The following is a 12243-nucleotide window of genomic DNA, read 5'->3' on the forward strand; positions in this document are numbered from 1 at the left end:
GGAAAATAATTAAGGACAATTATAGATAATTCTCTAGCATTGGGGTGGCCCTTTTTGTGATTAAAATCATTTTTGACTTTTAATCACACCAGAAGCTTCGGGATAATGCAAGATCCTTTGAAAAGATCTTCCATACTGATCATCAGTTTATGCTTTTGCCAACTAGTGGTTATAAAATATAAAGGCATATTTTGCCAAACACAGGAGTTTGGTAATGCATGTATGTTATTAAATTTCCTAAGAAGAGGGTGTATTTCTGTTCACTTCTCTACGGAAGATTATTTAAAAGCAGAATCACAATGTACATGCTATTCCTAAGTTGTAGTGTTTTGGGTCTGAAACTGAAAACTTTTTAACAAGGCTCTTTGTATAGGCATCTTCAAATTTCACTTTCTGCATATTATGCAAAAGCTTTATTGTAGGATTGGCTAGTAATGCTAGCTATTAGAGAATATGGAAAATATTCACCAATTAAAGTAACCAGTTAAACTTTTTTTTTTTTTTTTTTTTTTTTTTTTTTGCAGTACGCGGGCCTCTCACTGTTGTGGCCTCTCCCGCTGCGGAGCACAGGCTCCAGACGTGCAGGCTCAGTGGCCGTGGCTCACGGGCCCAGCCGCTCCGCGGCACGTGGGATCTTCCCAGACCGGGGCACGAACCCGTCTCCCCTGCATTAGCAGGCGGACTCTCAACCACTGCGCCACCAGGGAAGCCCACCAGTTAAACTTTTAAGGCCTAACTGGTATTAGAAATTAATGTCAGGTCATTCAAGTTTAATCACACTGTGTTCAGAGGACTGTTCTAGGCATTGTAGAGTCAGGAGAATATAAAACTGTTTCTTAAAGGAGTCTACAAGGTAGTCATGTTACTATAGCAGTGTTTTCTAATTTTTGCACATCATAACCTGTATGGAAAAATGGTGGTAATTTTAAGACAGTCTGGGAGAAACGGATGAGGCTGCTTGCCAGCTGTCCTAAGGGTTGAGGGGATCAGAATCTTCGTACACCTTGAGCCTATTTAGGAAGGTGTGTAAAATACTTTAAGGTTGTTTACAAGATGCACTTCAAGCCTAACTTACCAAAGGTAAGTTAAAGGTAAGACATCCTTCTAAAGGGATGTCAGGCCAAGGAAGTTTTCCTGGAAAGGACGAGTTTAAACTGTACTTTAGCACACTATTTTTTTGTAAGTATGCATGTAACTGGTAGGCAGGAAATCCTCTTGTATTTCATCGAAGCATCAAAATACAGATAACAGCATATCACTCTGGTATGTCATAGGTCAAATAGCGTTATCCAGTTGAAAACGAAATCTGACTTTGTTTCTTTCTTTATACATTTCACAGTACAAAATGAAGTCAACACAAAGGGTAAAATTTTAAATGTGTTCTTATAAAACTGGAGTATGACTAATAAGATGCTAATGCATTTTTATCTCTAGTTTTGGTATAATCTAAGAAAGTTGTACTAGTTAGTTTAATGTTAGTTGTAACATGTAGTGTTAAAAACTCGATTTTCATTTTTTTTTTTGTAGTGTGACTATCGGAGAACTAACATTGTTTGTCACAAACTGACTAGAGAGCACACGTGTCACAGATGTCAAACCAGCCTTTCATTCTGATAACATCTTCACTACATGAACTTAAAGCTATCTGATTAATAGAAGACTGTTAAGGAAACAAAGTTGGTTGGTATGTCTTAGAAGATGATTTCTTCGGGAAATTTGTAGAATGCCCAGCTCTTAAACCAAATAAATATCCAAGGAGTTCTCTTACTAAAAGATACCCCTTAAAGTCTTCTTGACTAAACAACAAAAATCACTGCCTTCCTCCTTGACTTCAAGTTTTATGCTGCTAACTTGCTAACTTAGTAGAATCTGAACACTGATGCAGAGCTCTTCCAGATTTCTACCTGAAATTGAGGCCTTGCCCCTTGTTTCCCAAAAGAACGCTAAAGAGAAATACCAAGGAGCTACAGGTCTCTTAAGTATAGTAAACACTAAGACTTTAGTTCTTTTAGACTGCACAAGAAAATACAGATCAGTGTTCAGGACACTGAAAGTATCTCAAATGAGGAAAGGCAAAATTTAAAGAAAATCCTGCTTACACGCACCGCTTTCCCCTTTGGGGCCCCTTTATGAAGGAGAAAGAAAAAGGAAATGACAGAGACTTGCACTGGCAAAATCTTAAACCAGTCTAAATATCCAGTAACAAAGAATGAATACAGATACCATGGATTGTTAACAAGATAGCATACAGCTTTTAAAAACTTATTAGCCAGAGCTTCATATACAACATTATAAATATTGAGAGAAAAAAGCAAGTTGCAAAAAGGTAAGTACAATTTTGAGTGTAAGTTGAAAACCTCTGAAACTACATATATGTGTGTGTGTGTGTGTATATTGTTTTATGTACAGCAAATGTATACAGTAAAAAGCTAAAGCAGGATAGTATATGTGTTGGGAGGAACATAGGGGAGTGGGGCTGGAGAACAGTATAGAGGGATTCAGTTGTGTCTGTAAGATTTGTTTCCTAAACTGGGTGGTAGGTATATAGGTGTTCATTACAGCATAATCCTTTTTTTTTGTCATTTAAAATATTATACAACTTACATTGACACATTTGGGACTTCATGAAAGGACTCAGTTTGAAGGTAATAAAATGTCAAAGGTCATAACCATAGAATAAGTTGAATAAGAAGTTTACTAATACCTCTTTTAAAAGTCATTGGATCAGTATTGTTGTATAGTGAATTTTATCAAGCTTTCCATATTCAGATTATTTCAATGTTATACAAATAGATGGACATCTATTTTATGAGCCTGGCATAATCTTAAATAAAAAAGAACCAAAAAAAGAAAACTGTTGATGAAATTTCCCTGTTTCCCTGTAAAGTTAAAGGCAAAATTCCTAATACAATAATAAAGCATACTACATTGTGACCAAGTAGGATTTGTCACTGGAATGCAATGCGTGTTCCTTGTTAGCAAATTTAGCAATATAGCTCACTACAGTAACATATTAAAGGAGAGAACACACATAATCCTTTCAGTAAAACATTTTATAAAATTTTATACCCAGTCCTGATTTTGAAGGCAGCATCTCAAATCAGGGGGGTAAAGATGAATTAACTCTATAAATGGTGTTGGGACAGCAGGGTGGCTAGCTGGAAAAAGAGAGTTAAATTGGATCCATCCCCCCACAAGTTAACACCAAGTTAAAATTGGATCAAAGTTTTATTGGTGTAAACTATCATGAAAGTTCTTGAATAAATCATGGTAACAATTTCTAAATAATTTCAGAATAATAGAGTATTAGAAGACTTTTCTAAGACAAAACCTTCAGAATCCATAAAATAAAAATGTATTGGACTTCATAAAAATTAAGATTTTTCTGTAAGCTTAAAATGCTCTAAGCAAAATCAAAAGACAAACTACCCACAGGAAAAAACATATTTGCAACGTATTTGGCAAATGGTTACTTTTCCTAATGTCTAATGAGTACCTACAACACAGTAATTAAGAGTCCAATAGAATGTTGAAAAGCAGATGCTCTGAAGTCTGAGTCCCTGACATGGAGAGAGCCTTACCAGTCTTGGTCTGTCTAATTGGACTTTTGTTGAGAAAGGAACTTGTTTAAGCCACTGCTGTTTTCTGTTTGAGGCATTTTTTGTAATCACTTCTGCTTCTCATCCTACACAGAATTTGGTACCAGAAGTGGCATCCTAACACATGGCATTGGCTAGAGGCAGGGTATATCAACAGGGCTTCTACTGACATTTGAATACAGTACAATGTTCATACTACACTCTGTGGTGCAGTTATCACCTCTGCATACCGGCACCAAATGCCACTGACATCTCCCAATCCTGTGACAATCAGAAATAACTCCCTAGAGGAAGGGAGTATTGATCCACTGGCTAGGGGGATTCCATAGGGCACAGATATTGCAGGCTGGAAAGCTGGTGACCCTTGCTGGGCCATGACAAAAAATAGAAATGCTTGTCTCTAAATACCTCGGGAAGTAGAATGGCATGGCTTTAATAACAGGCAAGATGACAAGGAAGATTCTGAATGGTGACCTGTGCCCTCGGGCTGAAGATAGCTCCTCTACAAGCTGAGACGGAAGACAGAAGGAAGACTAAGACGGCTGTACTTAATCCCTCCTCCCACTTCTGAGATGCGTGTAGAGCCAAGCCCAGTTAAATTTCTTACAGTATCAAATCTTGCAAGGATTGCCATCCACTAATTACCGATCCAAAAATGTTCCCAAGTCCACCGAACCTGATTGTCAGGATCATTCATTCTCTCACTGGTAATTTATGGATTGCAGGTCCAAAGTGATGACATCAACCAGACAAGGTTGAAGGCAGATAAAAGTAAGGGTATTGCCTTCCCACCCAAACCCATTGTTTGAGAAGGTGTGTTAGTTTTCTGTTGCTGTGTAATTGATTATCACAAAGTTAGCATCTAAAAATAGTGCAAGTTCATTATCTCGGTTTCCATGGGTCAGGAGTCCAGGTACTGATTAGCTGGGTCCTCTGTTCAGGGTCCCACCTGGCTAAACTCAAGGTGATGTCTGGGGCAGCAATCTCATCTGAAACTTGGGGTCCTCCTCCAAGCTCATGTGGTTGGCACAATTCAGTTCCTTGTCAACTGAGTTCAGGAATGAAGATTAATTTATTATCCAAAGCGGAGTCCTTTTTAGAGAGAAAGGGAAGCTTTAATAATTACATTGATAACAGGTGTGGACAGGTACCCTTCTAGGCAAGTTGCTGTATGTGAGCTTTGGAAGCTATGCTGTGCAGCTCCAGTTGTAGCCCGGAAGGATGATGGAAAATGAAGAACTTCCCTGGGAAGAATGGACAAGGGGTTCTTCCCAAAGAGCAGAATCAGGGGCTGCCCCATGGACTAACCAAAGAACAAATTCTACGGCCAGCGTAGGGAGACCTTGAAATTCCCGCAGAGTGGTATTTGATATGCAATGACAATATGTAACTTCCGTTTTGTTCCATTTTTGAATTGTGATTATTCTGTTCCCGCACCTCCATTTTACAATGGGTGTATTGGAGCAGATAACATCTTTTATTGTTTGCTGGACAGTGAAAAAATATTTGTTCTTGAGAAGGAGAACTGTAGACCCAGATGTCTTGGACTTCTGGCTCACTGCAGTAAGGGGATGGGTATTTGGGGTGTCTCCCTTGGGGAGGGGTGAATATACTACTCTGTGGTAAGAAGCCTGCGTTTGCATAGGTCGAAGGGATAATCTGTGGCAGAAATAGATAGTTGCCCCCTAATAACCATTTTTAGTGGCTCAGCCGCTCTTGCAGGATAAAGACTACATTTCCCAGCTTTCCTAAGAGCTATGTGACTAAATCCTGGCTAAGTGGGTAAGCAAAAGTGTTACTTTTTGTAGGGTAACTTCAGGGAACTTCCTTAGGGGTCCAAACCTATGTGCTCCCTTCTTGTTTCCCTCTTCCTGTTGCCTGAAACTTTATTTCCGCCATTTTGGGCCATCAGGTCCAGGCACACATGGTGTATAAACCGTGTTCTGCTTGAAAGGGGAAAAAGCAGTTTGTGTTTTCTGAGCATATGTTTGGGATGTTTCTGAAATTTTCACCAGGAGTGGTTAAGGTGGCAGTTCCTGAGGGAAACCAGCAGGTGTCACTGTTCTCATTTCAGACAAATGGCAGTTCCGAAGGATATTGAAAAAGGGAAATTAGATCACCATGTGCTTTGTCTGACCACGTGGAGCACCGGGACTTGTCATGACTTGGCTGTTACACACTGGAAGGAAACTGCTTATTCTAGGAAAGAAACGTTTCACTTAGCATCTGAGGAAAGGGCCCTTAGGATGTGGAAATGTTTAGCAATAAATTAGAATATTGCCCACTAATGCTTCAAGCCAGAGTACAGCCTTTCCTGTTTTTGAAGTCCAGGACTCCTTTGAAAATCTGAAGAAAGCTATAATCCCTCTCTCAGAAAAGTGCATGTGTGTCTGCACATTCATAGCTCTTTCTCTCTTTTGGCTCTCAACGTACACATACTTCATACCATACAATTTAAGGGAGTTCGTGGCCCCTATAATCTAGTGTTTCCTGATCTGAGTACTGTTCCAACATATTTTATAGAAAAAAAATGTGGAAAACTCCACTACTGGAGTTAAATTATTATTTTGGGATGGGGGTTGAATTATTATTTTTTAATCATAATTCATTCCTTTAACAAAATTCCGTCCAACTCCTTCTAGTGCCAGACACTGTGGAGGTATTTGGCCATGCAGTGGTCAATTAAGCAGTAAGTCCTTACTTGCTAGGGGAGAGACAGGCCCTAAGCAAGCAAATAAGAAAACGCCAGGTAGTGATAAGTGTACAAAGAAAACAAAACCTATCTTCGTAAGTCCACTTCTACTCCCAATGTCATCACCCTAACACAAACCACCTAGACTGTGGAAACAATCTCTCTGGTTTTTTGCTTCTACTCTTATTTCTCTTCAATCTATTTCCTCTATGGCCACAGCGGAGTGGTCTTTTTATAACGCATATCTTGTCATTTCCCCTCCTCACTGAAATGTCTTCAGTCCCCCTGGTTAACAGCACTCTTGCCTGCCTTCTCAGTGTCACATGGTCCCACTCTCTTCTTCCCCTCCTAGATCCTCCCCACTGGCCTCCTTTCTGTTCCTGGAATGCATTCAGTGCTCTCTACCTCCGGGCCATTGTATGTGCTATTCCCTCTCCCGTGGTTCTCCCCTCACCCCCACCTCCCCTGCTTCATCCTTCACGTGGCTTGCCTTTTCTTTTCTTCAAGTCTCAGATCAAGTATCACCTCCTCAGAGAGGTCCTTCCCACATAACCTATCTAAAGGAGTCCTCCCTGCCCCCCCCAACTTACTTCCTAACCAAGGAGCTTATTCCATTCATATCACTTATAACAGCCTCTCATTATCTTGTTCACTTCTGTGATGGGATGATACTTGAAGTATTGATTACTTCACATTCCTTCACCCTTCCTTCCCCAAATCCCCTGAAGACACAAAGCTATAATTGCCTAAGGGAAAAGAGAGAGGAAACTGAAAATGAGGACAAATAAAGTCTTGAACTTTACATTCAAAGACTGATCTGAAGATTGTAAGACAATAGCAAATGTGTTGAAAAAATATTAGCTGAGTCGGGTTTTCTTCCTGCTGTCAATGCCAAATAAGACCTGTAAAGTGTGTGTGTGTGTGTGTGTGTGTGTGTGTGTGTGTGTGTGTGTGTGTGTAGGTAATGAGGGCACACCAGTAGGGGTAGAGAGAACTATAAATAAAACAAGAAAATTAAATGTGTGTGGAGGGTCCTGCACTCTATGCCTTACTCTTTACAGTCAGTCATGCTTTCAGCAGCAAGTCGCCTGACAGTGCTCAAACCAGGGGTCCACACACATTTGGGCCTGTGGCCCAAATCCAGTCCATTGCTTGTTCTTATACAGCTGGAAAGCTAAGAAGAGGTTTTGCTTTATTAAATGGTTGGAAAAAGTCAAAAGATAAATAACACATATATCAGATGCTTTGAAGTATGTCTTTCACTGCTCTAAATCTTTGCACTTGTAAGCTCATTTAATTGTTACAGCAGTCCTATGAAGCAGATATTATTACTCATTTTGTAGGTGAGCAAACTGAAGCTTCTGAATGGGTTAAGTAAGTAAGATCATACAGCTAATGGTAGTTCAGCTGGGATTTAAACCAGGGAGTCTTAACCTAGAGCCTATGCTCTTAATTTGCTTCTCCACATGAAAAAGTATCCAACAAGATGAAGACAGTATATAGGTGGCAAAAGAGAACTGTGGACAACACATTCTGGTGAGTTCCAGGGAGGGAAGATCACAGAGTTTCAGAGAAGTAACGGAAGACTTTGTAGGCCAATGAGACTGTGTTTCTATTAGGGTGATAGGGAAGTGACTTTAACCCCAGTTAAGTGAATGTTATCTACCTCTTCTCAAAAGAATTCCATTCATCTCAGTAGTAGGCCTGTATTGTACTCAGTTATCATATATATTAATATATATATTTTAATATTATATAAATTTTGTCAGTAAAAAAATTTTTGGAAATTTGTTTTCTTTATGTATAAGTACCTACAAAATGCCTTCTATTTTGCCTCTTGGCCCACAAATCTAAAATATTTACTATCTGATCCTCTACCGAAAAAGTTTGTATAACCCTGGCTTATACCTAAAAAACATTTATTGTTTATTTAAGAAGTCCAGATGTAGGTGTTTCCAGGGGTAGTTCAGCCACTCAATGATGGCAACATGGAGTCAGTCTTTTCTATTTTTTTCTTTTTTTTTGCTCCACTGTTCATAGCATATAACATTTTTGTTGTTATTGTTGTTGTTATTATTAGTTTGTTTGGTCTTCTCATGGTCACAAAATGGCTGCTACAGCTCCAAGCTTTGCAGCTAATAATGAGAAAGAGGCTTGGACCGTGCATTTAGAAATTAGAGCCACCTCAGCCAGTGTGGAGTAGATGCTGACAACAGAAGACAAGGATTAGACAGTTGCACAATACTGCCAAGACCAGCACAGACCAAATAGAAGCTTGGAGAATAGATACTGTCTCCCCATTTAATGGTGAAGCCCATAATCCCAGGGCTTAGATTTAACAGTAGTGAGAAATAAGGGAAAAAATCCTGAATGTGATCAAGTTAATCTGGATGTGACTAGAAATTAATCTGGATGTGATAGAACTTAAGTTGCTAAAGATAATAAAGAAAATTTGTCATCTGTCACACCTAACAGAGTGTCAGCTGCCTGAAGGCAGATATCTCATCTTTTTTTTTTTTTTTTTTTTTGCGGTACACGGGCCTCTCACTCTTGTGGCCTCTCCCTTTGCGGAGCACAGGCTCCGGATGCGCAGGCTCAGCGGCCATGGCTCACGGGCCCAGCCGCTCTGCGGCATGTGGGATCTTCCCAGACCGGGGCACAAACCCGTGTCCCCTGCATCGGCAGGCGGACTCTCAACCACTGCGCCACCAGGGAAACCCAGATATCTCATCTTACCCATCTTCTTCACTACTGTGGCACATACTCCTGGCTACCTACTCAAATGCCTTCTTCCTTCCCCTTTCTTCCTTCTCCTGTCCCTCTCTACCCTCTTTTCTCTTCTTCCTTCCTTCTTTTCTTCTTTCCTTCCTACCTTCCTTCCCTCTTTTTTTCCCTCCCTTCCTTCTTTTTTTTTTATTAACAGACCTCAAAGTATGTTGGGGGTGGCAATATGCCTTGTTAAAATACACATTTGCCCAGCTTCCTTTGCAGTCAGGGGTGGCCAAGTGATGAGAGGTAAACAGAAGAAGCTGGGTGGGCCTTCAGGAAATGTTCTTTAAAGGAAACGACTCTTCTGATTCTCTGTCTTTGGCCTTTTGCCCTCTGCCCTTCTTCATCCCTGGAATGTGGACCTGTTTCCTGGAAATGCTGCTTCCATCTTGCAGTCATGGAAATAAAAGCTGCACCCTGTACTGGAAACACAGCAGACCTGCAGAAGGAACTTGGACTTGGATGACTTCCTGGAGCAGCTTCATGAGCCCTAGACTCTGAACTCCGCGTTATGTGAGAAACAGAACCCCCCCTATTTGGTTAAACCTCTATTTTTAGATTATCTGTTACATCAGCTGATCACAGTCTTAACGAGAACAAGCCTGAATCCCCAACTCCTAAAATGGAGCCCACCATAGAGGGTTCTCAGTAATCATTTGTAGAATGAATGAATCAAATGCAAATGCAGTACTAAAACCTCATGCAGTTGATGGCTTTAAGGTAGCAACAGGATGCAGAAGCAGAGAACAACACTGCTCTGGAGGCCCCGTCACATCACTGTCTTTGTGAACAGCTCTCCTGAAGCCCAAATCAGCACAGTGTGGACACTGCCCCAGGAATTATACAGTAGGGGGCACTGTCCAGATCACCCCAAATGCATACACATCAGCTTTTCATGATTATCAAGTAAATGAAAAAATTTCATTTAAAAGTTCTTGCCAAAGTTCTTTAAAAACTCATAGATCTTGGACTTCCCTGGTGGTGCAGTGGTTAAGAATCCGCCTGCCAGTGCAGGGGACACGGGTTCGATCCTGTTCCGGGAAGATCCCACATGCCACGGATCAACTAAGCCCGTGCACCACAACTACTGAACCTGCGCTCTAGAACCCGCAAGCCACAACTACTGAGTCCATGTGCCACAACTACTGAAGCCCATGCACCTAGAGCCCGTGCTCTGCACCAAAGAGAAGCCACCGCAATAAGAAGCCCGTGCACAGCAACGAAGACCCAACACAGCCAAAAATAAAATTAATTAATTAATTTTAAAAAGAACCCTCATAGATCTCCAAGAATATCCCAGTCTGAGAGATAATGTCCAGAAGGGCATTGTGGCCCTGAGGTTTTCAGTCACAAAGAGGAGGCCGCATAACCCATGAAAGGTGGGTGCCTCCTTTTAGCATATTTTATTGGTAGCCATGGGCATGATTTGCTGTCTTCATTTTTTTTTTTTTTTTTTTGTGGTACGCGGGCCTCTCACTGTTGTGGCCTCTCCCATTGCGGAGCACAGGCTCCGGACGCGCAGGCTCAGTGGCCATGGCCCACGGGCCCAGCCCCTCCGTGGCATGTGGGATCTTGCTGGACCGGGGCACGAACCCGTGTCCCCTGCATCTGCAGGTGGACTGTCAACCACTGCGCCACTAGGGAAGCCCTGCTGTCTTCTTTTTTTTTTTTTAAACTGGATTTTTTTTTTTATAAATTTATTTTTATTTTTGGCTGCATTGGGTCTTCATTGCTGCGCACGGGCTTTCTCTAGTTGCGGCAAGCGGGGGCTACTCTTGGTTGCGGTGCCTGGGCTTCTCATTTTGGTGGCTTCTCTTGTTGTGGAGCATGGGCTCTAGGTGCGCAGGCTTCAGTAGTTGTGGCACACGGGCTTCAGTAGTTGTGGCACGTGGGCTCTAGAGCACAGGCTCAGTAGTTGTGGCGCATGGGCTTAGTTGCTCCGCAGCATGTGGGATCTTCCCAGACCAGGGCTCGAACGTGTGTCCCCAGCATTGGCAGGTGGATTCTTAACCACTGCGCCACCAAGGAAGCCCTTAACTGGATTTTTTAAAATATTTGTTTTATTTATTTATTTGGTTGTGCTGGGTCTTAGTTGCGGCAGGAGGGCTCCTTAGTTGCGGCACGTGGGCTCCTTAGTTGTGGCTCGCCGGCTTCTTAGTTGTGGCATGCAAACTCTTAGTTGAGTCATGCATGTAGTATCTAGTTCCCTGACCAGGGATGGAACCCCAGCCTCCTGCACTGGGAGCGCGTAGTCTTAACCACTGGGCCACCAGGGAAGTCCATGATTTGCTGTCTTCCAGTTGTGTAACTCCAAGAGACAGAAAAATAAGCATGCCCCTGTGTGCCTGCCCTTACTAAATGTTTAGCAACTTTCAAGTTAGAAGCCAGCACACTTTATTTTGTTTATTTTTTATTTTTTTAGCTTTTCATTCTTAGTTTATTATGAAGGATAAAAGGCTGCAAGTATGTTAAACAATATTTGACAGGCTGGGACTTGAAGATTTTCCTCCAATGGGTCACCAAATATGGATTTTCACATCATTTCACTTAACAACATAAAGAGAACAAGGCATGTCTTGTAATTATCTCCACACATTCTGGTCCTAAAACCATGCATCCCATTCTTCTATTCAAGACATCTTGGGATAACACATAATTTCTTTCCAACAGAAATAACTGTTCAAATAAATGTGTTTAAACTGATATGTTCACTTAAATTAAAAAATGGTTTCCAGCTGATAAAGGTGATTTGAGTGATTGTTCTCATGTAGGCAATTACAAGACCACAAAGAGAAGCCCATAAAGTCTGACTTCTAATCACAACCTGACTGAGGGCATGCTCAAATGTGACAGTTGTTGATGGAGGCAACCTAGAGAGAGAGCCTGCTAAAATAAACCTCAAAAGAAAATAACAATAGTGGTATTTAGAAATTCTCTCTCTCTCTCTCTCTCTCTCTCCCCCTCTCAGACACACACACAAAGGCAAGGAGCAAGGGACGCTGACTAGAACATGGAACATGGAATAGATTTTGCATAGACCCCTAGCCTCTTAGTCTTATTTCTACATGTAGAGTTCCATGTTCTCTCTCTCTCTCTTTTTTTTTAACATCTTTATTGGAGTATAACTGCTTTACAATGGTGTGTTAGTTTCTGCTTTATAACAAAGTGAATCAGCTATACATA

Source organism: Hyperoodon ampullatus (assembly GCF_949752795.1).
Source record: "Hyperoodon ampullatus genome assembly, chromosome: 9".
Taxonomy (NCBI): domain Eukaryota; kingdom Metazoa; phylum Chordata; class Mammalia; order Artiodactyla; family Ziphiidae; genus Hyperoodon; species Hyperoodon ampullatus.